The following is a 7,282-nucleotide window of genomic DNA, read 5'->3' as shown; positions in this document are numbered from 1 at the left end:
GCAAAGCTTTGGGAGGCAAAGGCGGCCTCAAGAAATAGTATGAACCTTTCTTTTAGTCGAGGTCTCTCCCCACCAAAATGAACAAAGGGGTTTATCCACTAAATCGATGATAAACGTCGGGATTGTCCTAAAAGCAACAACATAAGAAACAAAGGAGGGCCCCACCGCCTAAACCAATGTGGTGCGGGAAGCTTTAGATAAGAGTTTGGCCTTCCATCCTTGAACTCAAGACTAGACCTTATCCAAAATAAAAGTCAACTCTTTTGTCTTAGCTTTGGAATATAGTAGAGGTAGTCCAAGATGAACCATGTCTAACCTTGCCAGTGGCATTTGAAGAAACTCTGATAACTCATGTCTTGAAGCATTCAGAACTCTCTTAGAGAAGAAAACTGAGGACTTCGGTATGCTAATCTTTTCCCCTAACCAAAGGTAGAATTTTTCTATGCAACCCATAAAAGCCTTAGTTTCTTTCTTGGAGGATCTCCCAAAGAGAATGATATCATCAGCGAAAATAAGGTGGCTAATAGTTGGTGCTTGTTGAGCCACCTTAATACCGCTGATATTTTTGGCTCTTTCCTCCTTGATGATCAAGCATGAGAGGAGGTCGGAGACAAGAAGAGAAAAGAGAAAAAAAGAAGTGTAACTATTTGAAAGAAAAATATTAGTGTCATTTTAGAAAACACAAAATCAGAGTAATTTTGCTGGAAATAGAATATTTTGTGGGGATTAGTTTTTTGGATTTTTTAAATTGTCTTTTTTCACTACTAGACAAAAGGATTTTTGTATCACTTTAAGGTGTTGACTTGTATTAGTCAACACGTTGATCAACGTCATAAAAAGATAGAGAGAAATGACGTTAATAAATCATTAATAAATCAATAACGCTAATAATTTATTATTTGCATTAACGGACCACCAAGGCTATATTCTAAATGAAAAATAATACTAATAATATATCATTTCTCCATCATCTGTTATTTATGGTTGTTTACTTTTCATTGATATGTGTTAGTTTTAACATATTATTTGTAACTTCTAAAAAAAATTGGAATTTGATTTATTTGTACTTTTGTTCGACTTTTTTCAGTTTCTCGGTTTAAGATTCAAATATTTTTGGGCATTAATTGCCTAGAAATTAAATTCTCCTTGTCCTTCTAAGCATTCCATTTCTATTTTTTTCGAATATATAATATTATTTGTATATTGGTAATTAAAACGTAATGTTATATTTTCTTTAATTATTATAGGTTTAAATTTGTTGTCCATATATTTGCTTAGATAATAATCTCAATTTGTGCTTATACGATTCTTTCTCACAGTAATATTATTTTTTATAATATGAAATATGTGAATTCTTATGAATAGTACTAATACCATGGATAATGGTTTACAGTTTGAGTTCATGTTCATTTCCCATATGTAATTATACCCTTCCCTTCTAGATGTTTTCAGAACGCAATTTAAACTCAATATAAATTTTCAGAGCTGTAAGTAAGTTGACGCGCGCAATTAAAAATAGCTAGAGTTGTCAGTCACGTACGTAATTAAAACGACATGAGTGGCATACTACTATATTAATGGTTGACAAAATAACAAGTTGTTTTAAATGACTAATTAATTTATATCGTCCAACCCAAATAGTACTTTTGACTTTATTATTATTATTCATCTTTTCTCCTTTTAAAAGTCGATCGACCCAATTACATCAACCGTAATGTTACTACAAATCTTCAATTTTGGTACTCTTTCTAGTTTGTGTGTTCTATGTCATCTCCAACTTCAAATTGCTCCACTAATAAATCAAAGGTGGAGAAACAATATATATTAGTGCCCTATACAATCAGCGCAACATAACATATATCTAAACTTATAAAGTTTATAATACCATGCAATTAATTGATTTGGTAGGTAGAAAATATTGAGGAGATTTGTCTTTTGAGTTAAACTACTTTCCCAAGTCTGCTTTTTGGGTCTTTTTGTCGTTTCTTTTTCAATTACTGGCTTTCTCGTTAGTACATAATTATATATAATTAATTAACATGATGATTTATAGCAACGTCAGGTCCCGTAGCTCAGTTGGTTAGAGCGTTGGTCTTATGAGCCGAAGGTCGCGGGTTCGAGCCCCGCCGGGACCATAATAAATTTTTGGGCCAGCTGTTAATCAAGTTCAGCCCAGTTTGTCATACATAATACATATGGGCTTTAATCATTTTTCAAAAATATCCTTAAAAAACAGTGATATGTGCTCAATTTTCTTTTTCATATTTTCAACTCATTTATGAAAACCAATATTTTTTTGCTAACAACACTATTTCAAGACTAAATATTACTCTTTCAGATCAGAGCAAGCAAACTATTCCCAACTTAATAAGTCATCAATCTCCTACAATTATTGCTTATAATTCTATTAAGAAATTAAAGCACTAGTGTTGAGGGTTCTTTCTTTTTCTCAACCCTCTCACAATCATTGTCAAATACTACGATTGTATTATTCTGACCCAACCTGATATGAATTACACGAACTTATTGATAGCTTCGAACTCACCATATTCATATTTTAATTGCATAATACATCTAAATATATTACAAAAAAATGTTAATTTTCTAAAAATTAAATCCAAATTTAAGAGAAAATCAAATAATTTTAATTAATTAAAAACATTAATATATTTTTTCTTTTCTTCTTCTTTGGTTTTGAATAGATAAAAAATATATTTTAAACATTTTTTGGTAAAAACATAAGGAAAAAAACTTATTATTATGTTAACTACCTAAAAAAACTTACAAAAAAGAAACAAACTTATCAATGTATTCAAATTTTAGGTTTTGAAGTAATTAAAATTATTAAAATATTTTTCATTTTTAAACTTAGATTTTAATTTCTTAAAAATTTATTATCAAAAATTAATTTTTTTTCAAATTTATTATATATTTTATGTAATTAAAATAAAGATATTTTGATAACATTAAAAATAAAGTTATGTTCAAAGAATATTTTTGTATTGATTTATCAAAAACACGAAGCCTAAAAGTATCAAGTTGTGTCCAATGGCCATCAAATGTGTATTTGTAGGCTATGCCTCAAATAGCAAGGCATATAGGCTATTAGATTTTGAATCTAATGTCATAATTGAATCAAGAGAAGTTGAGTTCTTTAAGGATTTGTTGTATAATGACAAGAAGCCTCAAGAACTTATCTCATTAGAAGGAACTCAAGAAGAGTTACTTTTAAGGGTTGTAGAACAACCAATATTGCCTAGAAGAAACCAAAGACTTAAGGAGATAGGATCACAAGATAAAAACTCACGAATTGAGACCCTTTACTTAGTAGAGGGAAATCATAAGGAAGACACTTGGAAGTATCCAATGGTACTTCAAGTAGAGGATGATTTTAAAACCTTCCAAGAAGCTATGTCCTCAAGGGACTCCACCTTTTGGAAGGAGGTAGCAAATGATGAGATAAATTCAATTATTTCTAACCACACTTGGGAGACTATTGATCTACCACAAGGATCAAAGCCAATAGGTCGTAAGTGGGTATTTCGAATAAAATATCACACTAATTGGATCATTCAAGCTTTTAAAGCAAGGTTGGTGGCCAAAGGGTTTAGACGAAAGGAAGGCATAGACTATTATGATACCTATGCACCGGTAGCAAGGATAACTGCAATAAGAATGTTGTTTGTCTTATCATCAATACACAACATATATGCTCATCAAATGGATGTCAAAACGACATTCCTAAATGGTAATCTCGAAGATGAGGTTTACATGAAACAACTGGAAGGGTTTGTTCTAAGGGAAAATGAGCATAAGGTGTGTAGGCTTGTTAAATCTTTATATGGTTTAAAAACGCACAAACAAATGGCATGAGAAGTTTGATATAGTCATTTTTTCATATGGGTTTAGACACAATAGTGCGGACAAGTGCTTATGCTCTAAGGCTTGTGATGACTATGTCATTCTAGTGTGTCTATATGTTGATATTAAGTAATGACATGAAAGGCATAATAGAAACAAAGATGTTTCTATCTTCTACTTTCAAGATGAAAGACTTTGGAGAGGTTGATACCATACTAGGTATCAAAGTTAGAAGAAATGTAGAAGGATATGTCTTAGGTCAAGCTCATTGTATTGAGAAAATGCTTGACAAGTTTGGTCATCTTAATATCAAAGAGGCAAGCAGGTCCTTTGAATCAAGCAAAAAGCTTGAAAAAAATGAAGCGAGGTCGGTGGCTCAATTAGAGTATGCAAGTGCAATAGGGAGTTTAATATATTTCGTCCATTGTACAAGAGAGGATATTCCATTTGCAGTTAGTAAACTAAGTAGGTTTACTAGAAATCCAAGTATCAAACATTGGAAGGTCATAAAAATAGTTTTTGGATACCTTGAGGACCAAAGAACTATACCTCCAATATTCGAAGTTTCCTAAGATACTTGAAAGATATTCTGACACAATTTGGATATTCGTGTAGGAGATAATCTCTCTGCAACCAGTTGGGTGCTCACCCTGGTGGGGATGCAGTTTCTTGGGGATCTAAGAAAAAAACATGTATATGTCACTCAACCATGGAGTCCGAGTTTGTAGCTAATTAGTGGTGAAAAGTGCACCTCTATTGATCTTAAATGTCAAAATAAATTAAGTTTTAATTAATATTTTCATGAATTTTATATGATATATTTTTAAATTGAAAATATTTTATTTTAATTTAATTTGTGTTATTTTGTAGGAAATAAAATGTATTTTTGTACTTTGAAATGAAAAAAAAAGGAAAGAATTAAAAAGAAGAGCGAGAAAAATGACATAAGTGCAAACAAGAGGTCCAAGAGAAGCCCGAAAAAGGCCCAAGCCCGCCTGTCTCTCTTTCCCTTCCTCTCTCTTGCTCTTGTCACGCGGCACAGCCCTAGTGCACCATGCGTCGCCCCAAGCAACCCAGTCCGACCTGCCTACCCGCGTGCGACCCGGACCCAGCCCGCCTAGCTTCCCAGCCCGTTTGCCAGCCCAACCCACGACCCACACGCCTGGGCCTCTCCCTTCTCCTTCAGCAGCCCAATCACAATTGCTGCCATTTTCTGCTCATTTTTGGAATTTTGCAATCCCATCAATCCCTTATTTTACTCACTCTAAAGCTTCATGCAAATAAATAAATCCAAAAATAGTTATGATAACACTATAAATAATAATATTAATAATATAATTTGGTTTTAAATAATCAGATTTTATTATTTATAACCTCAATTGTATTTCTATTTTGCATTTTAATCTCTTTTGAGACTCTTAAATAGGAGTTCATTTCATTAATTTTGTATGTGATTTTTAGAGTAAAGAAACTATAGCTAAATTTCCTCTCACTTTTCTTCTCATATTTCCTTATATAATTTTTGTGAGAATGATGTGCATAATGGTCTACTCTTCCTTGGAAGGTTAGGGATCATTCCATATGCAAAGTGATGTTATTTATATTTTTTATTCAATATATGTGCCTTTAAAGTTTATACATTTGAGTAATTTATGTTCTTCTGTCATCTTCTTCATCTTTAATTTTTGTTGCTAATATTACATATAGAATTAGTCATGTTTTTTCTATGTATTTAAAATTAGTATAAATAATATTGATACTTAGTTTTATGTTCAATCTTTTATTGCATTATGGCCTAATGGTATAGTGTCATTTTTAGATTTTTCATAAGATTAACATATTGTTTCCAAAGTAAGAACATATTTGCTCAAATATATTTTTGTGAAACATGCATGCACTTTAATGTTAAATCCTCTAGTTAAGTAGTTGGAATGTGAACTGCTTTTTTGTGTAAATTTTATCAATCAAAGATCTAAATAGCTAAACAATGTATATGGGTGACTCTTGATGCCTTTCTCTAATCTTTGATTACATCTTATTTTTATTTGTTTTATTTTATGATCAAATTCTCAAACCAAAAATCATTAATCCACTTCCCTTTTCATTATCTTTCACTAACCTCTTGTGTTTATTTTCTACTAATATTTTTTTCTCTTAGTTACCTCATTGTGGAATCGACAACTCGATCTTTACTACAACCACCGCTTAGTGGATGCACGTTTTAGGCGTTAAACAAACTCTAGTGGCAACTAGAAAAGAGGTCGAGTGACTTAGAGATCTCATAATGGAGATACCTAAAACCGCAGTTGATGTATCGACGATATTGATGCATTGTGATAATCAAGCCACTTTGATTAGAGCTTACAATAAGATATCCAATGGGAAGTCTACACATATAAGTCTAAGACATGACTACATGAGAGAATTGATTGATAAGGGAGTCATATATATTTTGTGTGTCAAATTGTGTGAGAACTTAGAGGATCCATTTACCAAACCTCTAGGGAGAGATTTGGTTATTTCTACAAATAGAGGGATGAGACTAAAACTCCTTGAAAAATAGATTCCCCAATGATGACAACCCAACTCAAAGCTCGTTCACATTGAGTATAGAGCTTAATGGATAAGAACAAGTTGTTGATAAGAGAATAGTTGACAACATTAACGACTTAAAGTCCCATCTAGGATAGTTAATGTTAGGTTCTACTGAACATGAGGGTTAAGCCATAGGCTTTTGATGAAATTCGGTTGAAGAGCACAAACATCTCTAAAGGTAGCAAAGATGTTGTAAGAATTTCACCTATGTGAATCTAGAAGTGGTGCCACCTCTCAAGAGAGTATGAGTTTTCTCTTTGGATGGTTCATGAATGGATAAGCACAAGGCCATAAAAGTGTTGAGCGCGCAAAGTGAGAAATACATGAGTAATCAGGTAGAGATGTGTGGGACACTATCAGTTTTTATCACTAAGAATGTTGGCTTCAATCTTTTAAGAATACCTTAGCATTTCAATATAAGTTTTGTAGTATTTTCACTAAGATAAAGTTCAAACCCAAAAGGTACTTTATTTTATGCACTAATAGCATTCAGGCTAGAGAAAGAGGATGTATTTAACCAATCGGGGGATTGGTAGGATTGGTAGAATACATAATGAAATTGGTTAGGCACAAAGAGGTGCAAAAACCATAATGATTTTACTAAAGTCAACATGAGCGAGTTGAATTTTTGTATAGGCATCTATAAATTATATTTTTGGGTCTAAAGTATTTCTTTGGAGTATATAAGAGTACCCAAAAAGTTTGGAGGCATTTAAAGATGTTTTGGGGTGGGTTTGGGGGAGTCAAATCAGCGGTACCTATGTTATCGCCTGTAGGAGGCGACGCATCGCTCGGGAGACAAACCCCCAGGCAAGCGATGCATCAC

At 32.6% G+C, this 7,282-nt stretch overlaps 1 non-coding gene across 1 annotated transcript; it reads left to right on the top strand.

The window, feature by feature from the left end:
- Positions 1 to 2,061: 2,061 nt before the first annotated feature.
- On the top strand, positions 2,062 to 2,135 carry TRNAI-UAU (transfer RNA isoleucine (anticodon UAU)). The gene has a single exon. It is a non-coding gene; the product is annotated as a tRNA-Ile (tRNA).
- Positions 2,136 to 7,282: the final 5,147 nt, after the last annotated feature.

Source organism: Humulus lupulus, chromosome 7, assembly GCF_963169125.1.
Source record: "Humulus lupulus chromosome 7, drHumLupu1.1, whole genome shotgun sequence".
In the NCBI taxonomy this organism is placed as follows: Eukaryota; Viridiplantae; Streptophyta; class Magnoliopsida; order Rosales; family Cannabaceae; genus Humulus; species Humulus lupulus.
Note: the sequence above shows the minus strand (reverse complement) of the source record. Positions and strands in the feature narration are given on the sequence as shown.